General features: G+C 40.9%; 1 long non-coding RNA gene across 2 annotated transcripts in view; it reads left to right on the top strand.

Annotated features, from left to right (window-relative positions):
- The first annotated feature begins 3,608 nt into the window (after positions 1 to 3,608).
- LOC311518163 overlaps positions 3,609 to 18,176 on the top strand; it is a 45,416-nt gene continuing 30,848 nt past the window's right edge. Inside the window, exons 1-3 of one of the 2 annotated variants that reach the window (XR_014710904.1) lie at positions 3,609 to 3,716; positions 3,896 to 3,923; positions 4,171 to 4,280. This is a non-coding gene — a long non-coding RNA (uncharacterized lncRNA). The remainder of the gene's footprint in view (positions 3,717 to 3,895; positions 3,924 to 4,170; positions 4,281 to 18,176) is intronic. The other variant, XR_014710905.1, reaches the window with a different exon arrangement.

Genomic DNA, 18,176 nt, shown 5'->3' with positions numbered 1-18,176 from the left:
ATTCTAGTGCTTAACTACCCTGACAGGATGTTTTTCCTAATGTCCAATCTACACCTTCCTTGCTGCAATTTAAGCCCATTGCTTCTCATCCTATCCTCAGAGGTTAAGGTGAATAATTTTCTCCCTCCTCCATGTAACAACTTTTCATGTACTTGAAAACTGTTATGTTCCCTCTCAGTCTTCTCTTCTCCAGTCTAAAGAAACCAAATGTTTTTAATCTTTCCTCATATGTCATGCTTTCTAAACCTTTAGCCATTTTTGTGGCTCTTCTCTGGACTTTCCTCAATTTGTCCACGTGGGGGACCAATTTCCACTGGCCTTACTCCTCCTGAACTATATATGCAGGTGGCATGCCTGCTAAGATCAGCAGGAATATTGCTTGTATACAGACAGACTACTTGATAGGTCCTTCTTTATTAAGTACGGCATCAACCCTTCAAGGTGCTGCATGCACCTGTGTGGGTCTGAGAAGCCTTAATCCCCACTGACTTCATTTGAAGTTAAAGGTGCTCAGCAGCTTGCAGGATCAAGTCCTAAAAGTCTGCCTAAAGAGTGTAATGTTTGGTTTAGGGTAATTAACATTTGTGTTCATAACCAGAGTACAATGTACACAAGTATGTTGTATGTGCTTGCTTGACTCTGGGGGTGGGGAGGGCACAGTTAACCAGCTTAATTTCCTATATTTAAAAATAGATACTAAAAATGAATCTAAACCACAGTATGTTACAATAGCAACTTGCAGCCATCTGAATAGCATAGCATATTTATTAATTCCCCACGCTGTGTACAGCAACTTTTTTGCATTTGCAATATAAATTCCAGGGCCTATAATAAAATATATTAAATGTGACAGGGGAACTTGTTTGTTAAAGTGTGCAAACAAAAGTGAAGACAATTACAATCATCTCATCTACAAACTATAAGAGAACAATCCTAAATAATCAGCTCCTTATATCATGAACATTTTTAACCGTAATACCATTGTATGAAATGGGACTGACTGTACTTTGCCATCTACCCACAGTGCCAGAACAGTATAATAATTTCAAAAGAAATAATGTATTTAAGTACCTTGCTGTTAAATAAACTATTTAGACATTCCTTATCGTACCCTAATATTGTAGAGAAATATGCAAATCATTGACACTAACAGTTTGTGAAGTTTGAACTAAAACTCCTAAAATAATCATACAATGGATCAAAGCTAGAAACGTGACAAATACTGATTGATCTGCACAGGACTCTATTTAATTGCATGTGGAATTACTAGGATAAGAGAGAGATGGATCTGAGATTCACCCATCACCTAATCTTGTTGATTTCTGTGTGTTGATTGGTCAGTCAACCTTAAAAGAGCAAGACTGGCTGATTTTGAAGTGCAAGGCCTCCATTTTGAAGCACTGTAGAGAAAGAGAAAAGCTTTGTCTGGGAGCTGCTCAGAGAGCGATGGGAACCTGGTGAAAGCTGAGTGTATGCTCTGTAAAGCAGAAATCTCTTCAAGGAATACTATTTCTGGCTACTGAAATTAGCCATTGGAAACCTTGTAAGCACATTGAAACCAAATATCCACCCTTTACAGAAGTACATTGAAAGAAGAAGGGGGACCAAGTAGACGGTCTTTGATCTATCTGCTAACACCAAGATCCATACAGAACACTCAGGAATTTCAAGAGCCCATAGACTGACTAGTGATTGGTAAAATCAACATTGCCCTAGGGAAAATGACGACAAGGTGACATGCAGCCAATTTCTGTTAGAATTGAGCCTGAACTAAAACCCTATATTCTAACTATCATGAAATTTAGACATAGGGAGGGAGATCTGGAAATCAAATTGCACAGACCTCCATCACTATATTGCTCTAAGCCAAATCCCTGGGTCCAAACTTCCACACTCTGAGGTATAAGAGCTCTTGTTCTAAATTTTGTGGCTGAAACCTTAAATTTATGTTGTGGAGCAAATTTTGCAGGTGCAAATTAAGGCAACTAACAGAGACCAGGCCTCAGACCATTTCAAAACATTATCCATTAAAAGTTTGATCCTGCACCCAGTGAAGGCAATGGCAAAGCTGGCACTGAATTCAGTGGTGCAGGCTCAGGTCCTACACACTGAGAAAACTGGTGAATAATTCATTATGGCCTTTCTCCAGTCTTCACTTTAGATAACTTTGTATATTGCTGTAACAGGTATCAAAAATACATTTTTAAAAGCCCTCATTTTAAAAACATCTGCAGAACAAATGGCCTCTGACACTTTTCTGTTCAGAGGCAAAAGTTTAAGTAGGAGGCTAGTGTAATGCCAACAGACCCCAGTCGTCGGCAGGCAGGATCAAACCAGGGACCTCGCGACCTTAGTGCATGAGCCTCTTCTGCATGAGCTGAAAGCCAACTTCCTGTTAGCTATGGCTGTAGAGCGTGCTCTCTTCCCCCCCCCCCCCCCGACAGAACACCACACCCCGAAGGTGTGTGGGTTACACTAGCAGAGACTTTGAGGAATTAACGTATGAGATGAGCATGGAAGACACCTGCACCAAGGGACCAGATAATTCAGTGGTTATGGTCTGGAACTTGGGAAATTGAGGCTCAGTTTCCTGCTCTGCCAGAGACTTCCTCTGTGACCTTGAGCTTAGTTTGTGTCCCTAAATTCCACATCTGTAGAATGGGGATGGTAGCACTTCCCTACTTAGCCAGGATATTGAAGGATATGTTTTTGAAAGATTCTGAGGCACTGAGCTACTACAGTAAGAGAAGGGGCAAATGAGAGAGCGGGGCCTAGTGGATAGGCCTCTGAGGGACTCAGAGTACTTGGGTTCTGTTCGTGGCTCTGCCACTGGCCTATGGGTAACCTTGAACCAGTCACTTAACCTCTCTGTGCCTCAATTTCCTGACTTATAAAAATGGGGCTAATTATATTGACATTATATTTGTGAATTGCTTTGAGATCTACTGCTGAAAAACACTATAAAAGAGCTGAGAATTATTGCAAATACCTTGGATAGATAGTATTTCTTCCATAGAGAGAGCTTACCCAAACTTTGATGTACCAAATCAAGAAAACTGAGCCATATAAATAGAAAATTTCAACTGCTTTCACTATATGCTTATTTCAGCAGGATTGAGTCACAGTATCCCATAATTTGAAAATGTGAAATGGTTCCTTCTGAACTGAGTTAAATAAAAAAAATTGGATGGAAGTTCAGGGGGAAAGAATGGTTATCAAACATGATTTACGAACCCCTAACATGGGGATTGCAATATATAGATTTCCCAACTTTGGGCCAGTGCTTTAGACTTACTCTCTCACCTCCAAATTAGATTTAATTACATTAAATGAGGTGGGTGTTTCTGACAGTATTTCCTCCTTTAATTTTATAATGTTGGGCAGTACCACAGCAAGGCACAATGCATCTCAACTGGATTACTGCACATTGGGAGATATGACAGTTTCTGACTGGATATTGTGGTATCGTAGCCAGGATGCCAGACACAATAGACTGAAATTAATTATTAACAGTACTGCTATCTTTCTAACTTGACTTTGCTCTCAGTGAAGGTGCTCATTTCTCAACCATTCTGGATAGAATAAATTACTTGTGCTTCTCAATTTTCAGCCTTCCGTCTAAAACAAATTTATAACCACAGATCCTTCCATTCCTTGAATAGGCGGGTCCTGTGGTTTGTGATTTCAACTGTAAACATCTCTGATGTGGTTGTGATGTACGCAGAATCAGGCTAGGATTCTTACAGTTTGATTTGGCAGATATACTTGAAACTGATCACATTAAAGGAGGTTGGCTGTCGAGGGGCTATAAATTCATATATCCCAAGTTAATCAACGTTTATTCTGTTCTGTAATTAAAGATGAGAAATACAATGTTTTTATTGCTGTTTTCCAGGTGACGCTGTTATGCCTTCAAGACCCAGGTAATGACTTTCAAAATCTTCAAATCTTTAGAAATATAATGAATCTCAAGGACATACCTGATCAATCAAAGGTTTTGACATCTTACATTTCCAATGTCTTCATAATTCTGGTGCTGCATTTTTTCTTCATGGTCAACATTGTGTATGTTTTGTATCTCATATAGTCACATAAAAATTCCATTTAGAATAAATATTCCTGACATGTTGTATACTACACAGTATTGCTCTCAAATCCTGTCTATTTTAGCTATAACAGGCTGAGGCAACTAAAAAGTTACGTGAGAAAATAAAGCATGAGGAGAGAGATTGCAAGAGGACCATAAAATGAACACACATGTATTTGCTGACATGACCAAGGTAAGACAGTGATAAAGCTATTTGGTTTGTTATTTATTTATATACTGCCAAAGCTGAGAGTGCCACTTTACAGGCATATAAAAAGATAAGAGCTTAAAAATATAAAATAAAGTGATCAAGTTACTGAGGAACTTAAGTCCCATTGACTTTCCACTCCTGGGGTGTTTATAATCTAAGGACCTGTTCATGCAAACACTCATGTACATGTAGAATTGGGTGGGAAATGTTTTTCCCATATGAGAAAAATATTTGAGCTTTCAAAAGAAAAAATTCCATCCCAAATCAGGATGAATATTCAGTATCTCAGAAAGTTTGCAAATCAATACACAGATTTTATTTTTTGTTTGGGTCAATCAAAACGCTTTATTTTAATGATATGAAATGTTACATTTAAATTTGGCCAATTTAAAACAAAATATATAATTAGCTCAAATTTTGAAACTCTTTTTTGCTTAGAACATGTTAAAATAGGGCATTTTGACACTATCTTGAAACTTGTTTTGAATTCTTTTTTTCAAGTCAAGAAATTAATTGAAACTGATCCTTTCCAGCCAACAGTTTTTTAGTTTTGATTAATCAGAAATTTTGGTGGGGAAAATGGGTCACTGAAAAATTCAAAGCATGTACCTAATATTGTTCATCTGAGTGGTATTGTAACTCGTTTAAGTAGTATTGTGAATGGGAATACTCATAATTTAAAGTTTTGGATGGGGAAAATACCCTTTGTGGCACAATTTCTTGCAGAACACATGAAGTGGGGAAAAAAAATCCAATATGGAACAACTTTTAACTATTACCGATTGCCTATAGTTAGATTTCAGAGTAACAGCCGTGTTAGTCTGTATTCGCAAAAAGAAAAGGAGTACTTGTGGCACCTTAGAGACTAATCAATTTATTTGAGCATGAGCTTTTGTGAGCTACAGCTCACTTCATCGGATGCATACTGTGGAAACTGCAGCAGACTTTATATATATATATATACACAGAGAATATGAAACAATACCTCCTCCCACCCCATTGTCCTGCTGGTAATAGCTTATCTAAAGTGATCATCAGGTTGGGCCATTTCCAGCACAAATCCAGGTTTTCTCACCCTCCACCCCCCCACACAAATTCACTCTCCTGCTGGTGATAGCCCATCCAAAGTGACAACTCTTTACACAATGTGCATGATAATCAAGTTGGGCCATTTCCTGCACAAATCCAGGTTTTCTCACATCCCCCCCACCCCCATACACACACAGACTCACTCTCCTGCTGGTAATAGCTCATCCAAACTGACCACTCTCCAAGTTTAAATCCAAGTTAAACCAGAACATCTTGGGGGGGTGGGTAGGAAAATACAAGAGGAAATAGGCTACCTTGCATAATGACTTAGCCACTCCCAGTCTCTATTTAAGCCTAAATTAATAGTATCCAATTTGCAAATGAATTCCAATTCAGCAGTTTCTCGCTGGAGTCTGGATTTGAAGTTTTTTTGTTTTAAGATAGCGACCTTCATGTCTGTGATTGCGTGACCAGAGAGATTGAAGAGTTCTCCGACTGGTTTATGAATGTTATAATTCTTGACATCTGATTTGTATCTGAGCTGTAGCTCACGAAAGCTCATGCTCAAATAAATTGGTTAGTCTCTAAGGTGCCACACGTACTCCTTTTCTTTTTGCGAATACAGACTAACACGGCTGTTACTCTGAAACCTGTCATTATGCAAGGCACTGCATTTAGCCGTATGGAGTGGAAATCTATCAACTGCATGAAAAAACTTGTACAGATACAGACAGACATCTTCCTTTCCAAATGCAAACAGATGGACATTGTAACGAAAGGACTGAAGGTAAAAAATCCATTACAATCTACATACCACACAGACTATGCTGACAGCTTGTGCCACACGCTCTCAAAGAAACTGCGGAATCACCTGATCAACATCCTCTACAGCAAACAGGGAAAGATTAAGAATGAGCTCTCAAAAATGGATACTCTCAAAAAACCAACCTTCCACACAAACTTCCTCGTGGCTGGATTTTACTAAAACTAGACAAGCCATTTACAACGCACACTTTGGTTCTCTACAAAAGAAAAAGGACACTAAACTTTCTAAACTACTACATGCTACAAGGGGCCACAGCAATGGTTCCCTCAACCCACCTAGCAATATTGTTAACCTATCCAACTATACTCTTAGCCCAGCAGAAGCAGCTGTTCTATCTCGGGTCCTCTCCTTCTGCCCCTCCACCCCCACGAACATGATACAGTTCTGTGGTGACCTAGAATCCTATTTTCGACGTCTCCGACTCAAGGAATATTTCCAAAATACCTCTGAACAGCATACTAATCCACAGAGGTCTCCCTACCAACACTACAGAAAGAGGGATTCTAGGTGGACTCCTCCTGAAGGTCGAAACAGCAGACTGGACTTCTACATAGAGTGCTTCCACCGACGTGCACGGGCTGAAATTGTGGAAAAGCAGCATCACTTGCCCCATAACCTCAGCCATGCGGAACGCAATGCCATCCACAGCCTCAGAAACAACTCTGACATCATAATCAAAAAGGCTGACAAAGGAGGTGCTGTTGTCGTCATGAATAGGTCGGAATATGAACAAGAGGCTGTTCGGCAGCTCTCCAACACGAGTTTCTACAAGCCATTACCCTATGATCCCACTGAGAGTTACCAAAAGCAACTACAGCATTTGCTCAAGAAACTTCCTGAAAAAGCACAAGATCAAATCCGCACAGACACACCCCTGGAACCCCGACCTGGGATATTCTATCTACTACCCAAGATCCATAAACCTGGAAATCCTGGGCGCCCCATCATCTCAGGCATTGGCACCCTGACAGCAGGATTGTCTGGCTATGTAGACTCCCTCCTCAGGCCCTACGCTACCAGCACTCCCAGCTACCTTCGAGACACCACTGACTTCCTGAGGAAACTTCAATCCATCGGTGATCTTCCTGATAACACCATCCTGGCCACTATTAATGTAGAAGCCCTCTACACCAACATTCCACACAAAGATGGACTACAAGCCATCAAGAACACTATCCCCGATAATGTCACGGCTAACCTGGTGGCTGAACTTTGTGGCTTTGTCCTTACCCATAACTATTTCACATTTGGGGACAATGTATACCTTCAGATCAGCGGCACTGCTATGGGTACCCGCATGGCCCCACAGTATGCCAACATTTTTATGGCTGATTTTAGAACGCTTCCTCAGCTCTCGTCCCCTAAAGCCCCTACTCTACTTGCGCTATATTGATATCTTCATCTGGACCCATGGAAAAGAAGCCCTTGAGGAATTCCACCATGATTTCAACAATTTCCATCCCACCACCAACCTCAGCCTGGTCCAGTCCACACAAGAGATCCACTTCCTGGACACTACAGTGCTAATAAACAATGGTCACATAAACACCACCCTATACCGGAAACCTACTGACCGCTATTCCTACTTGCATGCCTCCAGCTTTCACCCTGACCACACCACACGATCCATCGTCTACAGCCAAGCTCTCCGATACAACCGCATTTGTAAAAGTGGATGGGAATCTGGGAGGCAGTGACCATGAGTTGGTTGAGTTCAGGATCCTGACACAGGGAAGAAAGGTAAGCAGCAGGATACGGACCCTGGACTTCAGGAAAGCAGACTTCGACTCCCTCAGGGAACGGATGGCCAGGATCCCCTGGGGGACTAACTTGAAGGGGAAAGGAGTCCAGGAGAGCTGGCTGTATTTCAAGGAATCCCTGTTGAGGTTACAGGGACAAACCATCCCGATGAGTCGAAAGAATAGTAAATATGGCAGGCGACCAGCTTGGCTTAATGGTGAAATCCTAGCGGATCTTAAACATAAAGAAGCTTACAAGAAGTGGAAGGTTGGACATATGACCAGGGAAGAGTATAAAAATATTGCTCGGGCATGTAGGAATGATATCAGGAGGGCCAAATAGCACCTGGAGCTGCAGCTAGCCAGAGATGTCAAGAGTAACAAGAAGGGTTTCTTCAGGTATGTTGGCAACAAGAAGAAAGCCAAGGAATGTGTGGGCCCCTTACTGAATGAGGGAGGCAACCTAGTGACAGAGGATGTGGAAAAAGCTAATGTACTCAATGCTTTTTTTGCCTCTGTTTTCACTAACAAGGTCAGCTCCCAGACTGCTGCGCTGGGCATCACAAAATGGGGAAGAGATGGCCAGCCCTCTGTGGAGATAGAGGTGGTTAGGGACTATTTAGAAAAGCTGGACATGCACAAGTCCATGGGGCCGGACGAGTTGCATCCGAGAGTGCTGAAGGAATTGGCGGCTGTGATTGCAGAGCCATTGGCCATTATCTTTGAAAACTCGTGGCGAACCGGGGAAGTCCCGGATGACTGGAAAAAGGCTAATGTAGTGCCAATCTTTAAAAAAGGGAAGAAGGAGGATCCTGGGAACTACAGGCCAGTCAGCCTCACCTCAGTCCCTGGAAAAATCATGGAGCAGGTCCTCAAAGAATCAATCCTGAAGCACATGCATGAGAGGAAAGTGATCAGGAATAGCCAGCATGGATTCACCAAGGGAAGGTCATGCCTGACTAATCTAATCGCCTTTTATGATGAGATTACTGGTTCTGTGGATGAAGGGAAAGCAGTGGATGTATTGTTTCTTGACTTTAGCAAAGCTTTTGACACGGCCTCCCACAGAATTCTTGTCAGCAAGTTAAGGAAGTATGGGCTGGATGAATGCACTATAAGGTGGGTAGAAAGCTGGCTAGATTGTCAGGCTTAACGGGTAGTGATCAATGGCTCCATGTCTAGTTGGCAGCCGGTATCAAGTGGAGTGCCCCAAGGGTCGGTCCTGGGACCGGTTTTGTTCAATATCTTCATAAATTATCTGGAGGATGGTGTGGATTGCACTCTCAGCAAATTTGCGGATGATACTAAACTGGGAGGAGTGGTAGGTACGCTGGAGAGGAGGGATAGGATACAGAAGGACCTAGACAAATTGGAGGATTGGGCCAAAAGAAATCTGAGGTTCAATAAGGATAAGTGCAGGGTCCTGCATTTAGGACGGAAGAACCCAATGCACAGCTACAGACTAGGGACCGAATGGCTAGGCAGCAGTTCTGCGGAAAAGGACCTAGGGGTGACAGTGGACGAGAAGCTGGATATGAGTCAGCAGTGTGCCCTTGTTGCCAAGAAGGCCAATGGCATTTTGGGATGTATAAGTAGGGGCATAGGGAGCAGATCGAGGGACGTGATCGTTCCCCTCTATTCAACATTGGTGAGGCCTCATCTGGAGTACTGTGTCCAGTTTTGGGCCCCACACTTCAAGAAGGATGTGGATAAATTAGAGAGTCCAGCGAAGGGCAACAAAAATGATTAGGGGACTGGGACACATGAGTTATGAGGAGAGGCTGAGGGAGCTGGGATTGCTTAGCCTGCAGAAGAGAAGAATGAGGGGGGATTTGATAGCTGCTTTCAACTACCTGAAAGGGGGTTCCAAAGAGGATGGCTCTAGACTGTTCTCAATGGTAGCAGATGACAGAACGAGGAGTAATGGTCTCAAGATGCAGTGGGGGAGGTTTAGATTGGATATTAGGAAAAACTTTTTCACTAAGAGGGTGGTGAAACACTGGAATGCGTTACCTAGGGTGGTGGTAGAATCTCCTTCCTTAGAGGTTTTTAAGGTCAGGCTTGACAAAGCCCTGGCTGGGATGATTTAACAGTGAATTGGTCCTGCTTCGAGCAGGAGGTTGGACTAGATGACCTTCTGGGGTCCCTTCCAACCCTGATATTCTATGATTCTATGATTTGCTCCAACCCCTCAGACAGAGACAAACACCTACAAGATCTCTGTCAAGCTTTCTTACAACTACAATACCCACCTGCAGAAGTAAAGAAACAGATTGATAGAGCCAGAAGAGTTCCCAGAAGTTACCTACTACAGGACAGGCCTAACAAAGAAAATAACAGAACGCCACTAGGCGTCACCTTCAGCCCCCAACTAAAACCCCTCCAACACATTATTAAGGATCTACAACCTATCCTAAAGGATGACCCAACACTCTCTCAAATCTTGGGAGACAGGCCAGTCCTTGCCTACAGACAGCCCCGCAACCTGAAGCAAATACTCACCAACAACCACATATCACACAACAGAACCACTAACCCAGGAATTTATCCTTGCAACAAAGCCCGTTGCCAATTGTGCCCACATATCTATTCAGGGGACACCATCACAGGGCCTAATAACATCAGCCACACTCAGAGGCTCGTTCACCTGGACATCCACCAATGTGATATATGCCATCATGTGCCAGCAATGCCCCTCTGCCATGTACATTGGTCAAACTGGACAGTCTCTATGTAAAAGAATAAATGGACACAAATCAGATGTCAAGAATTATAACATTCATAAACCAGTCGGAGAACACTTCAATCTCTCTGGTCACGCAATCACAGACATGAAGGTCGCTATCTTAAAACAAAAAAACTTCAAATCCAGACTCCAGCGAGAAACTGCTGAATTGGAATTCATTTGCAAATTGGATACTATTAATTTAGGCTTAAATAGAGACTGGGAGTGGCTAAGTCATTATGCAAGGTAGCCTATTTCCTCTTGTATTTTCCTACCCCCCCCCCCAAGATGTTCTGGTTTAACTTGGATTTAAACTTGGAGAGTGGTCAGTTTGGATGAGCTATTACCAGCAGGAGAGTGAGTTTGTGTGTGTATGGGGGTGGGGGGGATGTGAGAACCTGGATTTGTGCAGGAAATGGCCCAACTTGATTATCATGCACATTGTGTAAAGAGTTGTCACTTTGGATGGGCTATCACCAGCAGGAGAGTGAATTTGTGTGTGGGGGGGTGGAGGGTGAGAGAACCTGGATTTGTGCTGGAAATGGCCCAACCTGATGATCACTTATATAACTATTACCAGCAGGACAGTGGGGTGGGAGGAAGTATTGTTTCATATTCTCTGTGTGTATATATAAAGTCTGCTGCAGTTTCCACAGTATGCATCCGATGAAGTGAGCTGTAGCTCACGAAAGCTCATGCTCAAATAAATTGATTAGTCTCTAAGGTGCCACAAGTACTCCTTTTCTTTTTGCCTATAGTTAGAGCATCTAAATCCCTATTTAGGAGCCTAAATAAGTGTCTTGGTTTTCACAAATGCTGAGTAGCACCCTTTGAAGTCAGTGAGAGCTAGTGAGTGCTTCAGCAAAAAAGGTGAGTTTATCCATTTTTGTTAAACTGACTTTTCAACATATTCACTGAAATTTCAAAATTTTTCGGTTGCCTCTTTCGTTCAGCAATTTTAATTTATTGGACCTATTTGTATTACTAGTAGTGCCTAACTTTAAACACTGAAAAACGCCTTGGTTATTTTAGACATATACAAATGAATGAAATGGATAATTATTAATAGTACACTTTACAAAGGAAATGTATAATTAAGGAGGAAAGTTGAATGAATTGTATTGTCTTAAGAATTGGTGACACACTGCATTGTAGGGCCTCATAATTAGAAGTTGCTGTGGCATAATGTTTTTGTTCTTTTCAAAATTTGACAGGAAATAAGAAAAGGAAAAAATATAATAATAAAAACACAAATAATAAAGATATTGCTTTCTTGTCAAATCATTGCATTTTCACTCAAACTAAAATTTGACATCTTTAAATACTGCCCTTTACATAAGTCTGTTTCATAAAATCAGAGAGAAAAGTATAATTTTAACACTTTAATAACTCTTCAAAACTTCCTAAGACTGAATTTATTTTAAATGTTATGTAGTCAAGAACACAATTTATGCTTAGTCAAATAATGCAAACAAGCATTTAAGCTAAAAATACAAGTCTGGGACAGACTTGCTGCATATATTCAGAAAAGCAGTCTGTTGGGGGGATATCTATAACTAATTGAAATCTTAGAACAGAGGTGGGATGCAGATTCCTTGTATTTTTCTGGAAAGTCAGCTCCTAGGTTGCCAGAATCCTAGACTTGGCTACAAGCCACTAGGCTGGCCCTAGACTGAAGTGGAAGGAGGAGGCACCTAGAAGGATGATCCTGTGGCTCTGATGCAGAAATATAAGCAGTTTCTATTGCATGAATAGTTCCACAAAAACTAACTCCAGAACATTTAACTTGGAGGAAAGCTTTAGAAGCAGATTCCAAATTTGCAAGTGCCTATAAGTGCTGATGCAACTGATGGCATTTAGACACCTCTATATTTGATTGTACTCTTAGCTTGAGACCTTGCTTTATTCCTTGGCTTTGCTGACTATTTCCTGTGGGGTCTTGGGCAAGTCACATATGGCCACATGCTGCTCTTCCCTGAGACTTGAGGGGTGAGGGGAATAGGGTGAGCATGCCACAGGACTGGCTCACCATCTCTTTCTCTCATCTCACCCAGTCCTTGGCTGTGCCATAGGATCAGGTTCAGTGGATGGTGAATGAAAGCTGCTTTCCATGACCTCATCCTTCTCTGAAGGGATTTCTAGGCTAACTTAATGCAGTTTGGTCGTTTGTGGTACTTGATAGGAGTATGGCTCATTCAGGAGGTGGCGCTAGATGGCTGTATAGTGGCACAATGTCCTGATCTACATAGATCTTAGGAGAGCTATGGTTTCAGGGGTTAGATTTGCTGTCACTTCCACAAGGAGGCAAAAGCTGAATGCATCCCCACCAACAGAAATTCTGCCAGACAGCCCTTATGGACTTTTCAGTCCCTTATCTGGGAAAAATAAATAAAGAGGTGGTAAATTGGCCCCAGAAACTTTCTGTCCCTCAGTTTGCCCATCTGTAAAATAGGCATAGCACTTATCTATGGTACCTCACAGGAGTGTTGTGAGGCTAAGCTGGAAGTTTTTAAAAGCACATTGAAATCCTTGGATGGAAGATGCTATACAAAGGATTGATCAAATGCTCACTGAAACCAACATGTATCTTTCCCTTGACTTACGTACAAAGAATTGTTGCACATTTTTGCATTTCAGTTACTTGTGTGTTTACTACTTTTCACAGAAGATTCTCCATTAAGCAAGAGAATATGGCAATACAGAAGAAGGCAAAATATATGAGCAGTGCTAGCATCTGTATGAGAAATGGATATTTTAATTATTCACTGTGTTAAATAACATCCCTTTAATGTCTAACATTTATTTTGAATGGTTGAATCTACTTACTGTATAACAAAAGAGCCTAGCAATGCTATATCTTGCAGCACAGGGGATTTATTAAGATAGTTTCCATCCATTATCAGTACATTTACAATTTGTTTTGTATGAAAGTATAATTAGGGAGAAATATAGCAGAATTGAAAACAGCTTCATTTTGTCAGAACTGTGTACAAACACTGTATGATACAGAGAGGACAATGCAGGCAAGGTATCAGAAAAAGAGGTAAAGCATTTAGCCAACCAAATAACCTGATTTACAAGAGAATTCAATTGAAAAAGGAGAGAGATGATTGAGTAACTTGGTTATATATGACCCTGTTAAAGATGATCATAGTGAACCTCTGAAATAAATGTCAGTATGATCCAAAATACTCCCAAGAGATATCAGAGCTAAGACAAGTGACAATCTAGTATATGTCTTTGTCTGACAGAACTGATGTTTCTCTAGCAATAGCTAGAGATAATATCACCCAGACACAGAAGACATTTTCAGAGAATCCTGTAAAAGTGCATTTAGATAGACAGGCTAGTATAATCACTACTTTTTAAAGCTTTAAAAATGGAAAAAAATAAGACAAAGCTATTCTCTACTTATAAGAAAGAGAGAAGGGCAAACTGATAAAGAAGATTATGAGAGATAGTGACTACAGAAGATTATACGCTACTCTGTAACAAACTGTAGTAAGAAGACGAGCTGCATACAGCACAGATCCAAGTATAGAGAAACCTCGATAAATGAAATAAAATCATAACTCTTATAGTCATAGTTTTGGTCAAAACACTTAGATTCATAGATACTAAGGTCAGAAGGGACCATTATGATCATCTAGTCCGACCTCCTGTACAACACAGGCCAGAGAATTTCACCCAGCCACTCCTGCGAAAAACCTCTCACCTATGTCTGAGCTATTGAAGTCCTCAAATCGTGGTTTAAAGACTTCAAGGAGCAGAGAATCCTCCAGCAAGTGACCCGTGCCCCATACTACAGAGGAAGGCGAAAAACCTCCAGGGCCTCTTCCAATCTGCCCTGGAGGAAAATTCCTTACCGACCCCAAATATGGCAATCAGCTAAACCCTGAGCATATGGGCAAGATTCAACAGCGAGATACTACAGAAAATTCTTTCCTGGGTAACTCAGACCCCACCCCATCTAATATCCCATCACAGTCCATTGGGCCTATTTACCATGAATATTTACCATGAATATTCAAAACCATGTTATCCCATCACACCATCTCCTCCATAAACTTATCGAGTTTAATCTTAAAGCCAGATAAATCTTTTGCCCCCACTGCTTCCCTTGGAAAGCTATTCCAAAACTTCACTCCTCTGATGGTTAGAAATCTTCGTCTAATTTCAAGTCTATACTTCCTGGTGGCCAGTTTATATCCATTTGTTCTTGTGTCCACATTGGTACTGAGCTTAAATAATTCCTCTCTCTCTCCGGTATTTATCCCTCTGATATACTTATAGAGAGCAATCATATCTCCCCTCAACCTTCTTTTAGTTAGGCTAAACAAGCCAAGCTCCTTGAGTCTCTTTTCATAAGACAGGTTTTCCATTCCTCGGATCATCCTAGTAGCCCTTCTCTATACCTGTTCCAGTTTGAATTCATCCTTCTTAAACATGGGAGACCAGAACTGCACACAGTATTCCAGATGAAGTCTCACCAGTGCCTTGTATAACGGTACTAAAACCTCCTTATCCCTACTGGAAATACCTCTCCTGATGCATCCCAAGACTGTTAGCTTTTTTCACAGCCATATCACATTGGCAGCTTATAGTCCTCCTATGATCAACCAATACACCAAGGTCCTCCTCCTCCTCTGTTACTTCTAATTGATGCAGGACTTAGCTGCTTACCACTGGGTCCTAAATTACAACTTGGTGGAGAGGGTGGACTGGGATTCCTCTACCAATCCCTTGCGGGTACCTAAAGTCTCCCCCTGGTGTGGGGAATCCAGTTGAGGAGTCCCTGAAGTCAGAAGGGTCTGGACTATGAAACCCTGATCCAAGGGGAAGCCCAGAGCCCCTTGCTTAAGAGGGCTACTCTCTGGACTCTTTATATACCCCTAAATGGACAGACACAAATGAACAGCCTAGCTGGAGGGCTGAGTTGTGGAAGGAGCAGGCCACTACAGGGTTGGAGTGGCTGTCAGCAATGGTTGTCCAGAAAGGAGATGCCCCGGCTTGACTACTAGGTGGCTCCAGCAGTGAGTGTCTCAAGTTGGTCACCCAGAAATCAGTATTGTCTTCATTGCTGTGTATATAAGTGCAATGTGTAATTTTATAGTTCATAAGACTATCTTAAAACAAGATACTTTTAAGATTATTATTCAGTTAACTGAAATAAATTGTTCTTGATGCCATCCAAGTAAATTCAGCTGGATGGAACCTAGAGAATATCTATCATTGATGATCATAGAATGAGATGATCCATATACCCTTGTATGAGTGATTGAGCTTTTGCTCAGACAATTCCTCTGCTGATGTTTTCTGGTATCAGTAAAAAGAACAGGAGTACTTGTGGCACCTTAGAGACTAACAAATTTATTTGAGCATAAGCTTTCGTGAGCTACAGCTCACTTCATCGGATGTAGCTCATGAAAGCTTATGTTCAAATAAATTTGTTAGTCTCTAAGGTGCCACAAGTACTCCTTTTATTTTTGTGAATACAGACTAACACGGCTGCTACTCTGATATCTGGTATCAGTGTAGTTAAAAGCAAACTACAGTACTTAATGTCCAGCCAAGAATGGTTCTCCCTTGTGCTAGGCACCCTACACCACCTGATATGGAAGTTTCTCCTATTTTAAATGTTATGCCAATATTTAGATTTAAGGGTGGATGTGAGGAAAATACTTCAGCATCTTTAAGTTAAAGGGTTTTGGGTTTAAGATGGAACATTGTGTTAAAAATGCTCTAATGGATCATGGCTAAATGGCAACAATATATTGCTACTGTGCTAGCAAAACAGATGTATTATACATCAGAAGGCTCCCAAAACTTCACCCATCCTTTGAGCTAAATTACATCTAAATTTTTAGTGAGGTTTGAGAGTTTGACTAACTAACCCCATATGAATGATTCTTCCACATTTTCTTTTCTTAGCTTTAATAGTTACCCTTAAGTAACTTAATGAGTAATAATACTTGAGGGTGCTTTTCAGCTGTCATCTATGTATTTAAGTATGCTATCTCTGTGAAGTGTTGTCTGTACTAACCTGGTTCATATGGAAACTCAGCAGGCCACAGAAATGATATAACTGTCCCTGACACTGCACTGATTTTTGGAAAACACTACCTGCTGATGAGTTTCAGTTCTGCCACTTAACCTTAGTTTATCTTGATCTAGGCTAATCCCTCTCACTAAATAAAGAGCCATTAGACACTATTGTAAAAACTAAACATAAATTCTCAAAATATAAATCCAAATCTCTTCTCTGTCTGACTTCAGTACCTGGCTCTCCTGTTTCATCTCCTCTAAAATATTCATTTTCATCCTGGGGGACTACAACATCCTTTTTTGGGATTTAGAATTAAGATTGCTATATGTTCATGATCTTACAAGAACTATTTTAAAGTTTTGTATACTACTTACTAATATTTAGATAATCTACTGTCTTGATACTGGCAGACTATTGCTAGATACCTTTTTCCAATGCTCAACTTAAGTATTCACTGAATGAAGTATGGCTCTATTGACCCCTACAATATTCAGTGCAAGCTTCCTAAAGTGTGCATTCCACCCTCTACGCTTTGGACAGTGAACTCTGATATCTTTGGCCCAATGCATGTTTACAAGAGATGTATGAAAAATAAGGCAATGCTTGTGCAGCCCCCTGCACATGTGCAGACTGATTTTTTTTTTTGAAGGCTCACAACTCAGCCAAGTGAAAAAGCAGTATTCATGGGAATGCTCAATAGCAATTCACCTCATAAGGCCTTCCCCCTATCTTTCCTTGCAATGTTTCAGCTTTTAGTCAGCCATTTTAAGAGCTAGCACTATTTTAAAAGATAAGTCATAAGAATATTCTTAATTAAGAACATGTATTTCTTACACTTGAAACTCAGAACTGTTTTCCCCTCAAACTTTCCAAAACAATTTACCTGTTGACACAGATGAGGCCTAGATATTTTAGTCCAGTGAGGGGGAAGCTTTAGTCTCTGAGAAACTTAGAATGGAAATGATTGGGCAATTTTAATAGCCACTGCTTTGGGAAGTGAAGATAATATCTGTGTAAAGCCAGCAGAATCTGTAATTCACTTTGGAGCACACACTGCTATTGGTGATTTGCCACAGGTGCTACGTAATAGAATGTAGAGATATTAAATAGTTTAGCAAAGAGTGGGTATCTCTGAAATAGCAGATTCACATTGCTTCATAAAGGCTCAGTTTATCTCCAGATGTCTTAAAGAGAAAATGCCTTAAATGCAATATGATTGAAGTAACTGAACTTTTAGCATCACAGCAAGGGCATGTTAGACTGGGAAACTGAGTTTCCCGAAACCCATGCATACCAAAAGGCTTTAGAAAGAGTTTGTTTTCTTTTGCACAGATCAAAATTTGCCAGTCAACAGAATTTTAAACATCTATTTCAAGGGTAAAGATTTCTTGAATACTTGGTATTGCCTACATTGCAATGGGTAGAAGTAAGATGTTCTGAGTCTAGAAAAATCACTATAGTTCAGCTTCCTGAAGTCAGGATGACACAGAATGTTGAGAACTTTATTTGATTC

This window comes from Lepidochelys olivacea (assembly GCF_965140295.1).
Source record: "Lepidochelys olivacea isolate rLepOli2 genome assembly, chromosome: 3".
Taxonomy (NCBI): Eukaryota; Metazoa; Chordata; order Testudines; family Cheloniidae; genus Lepidochelys; species Lepidochelys olivacea.
Note: the sequence above shows the minus strand (reverse complement) of the source record. Positions and strands in the feature narration are given on the sequence as shown.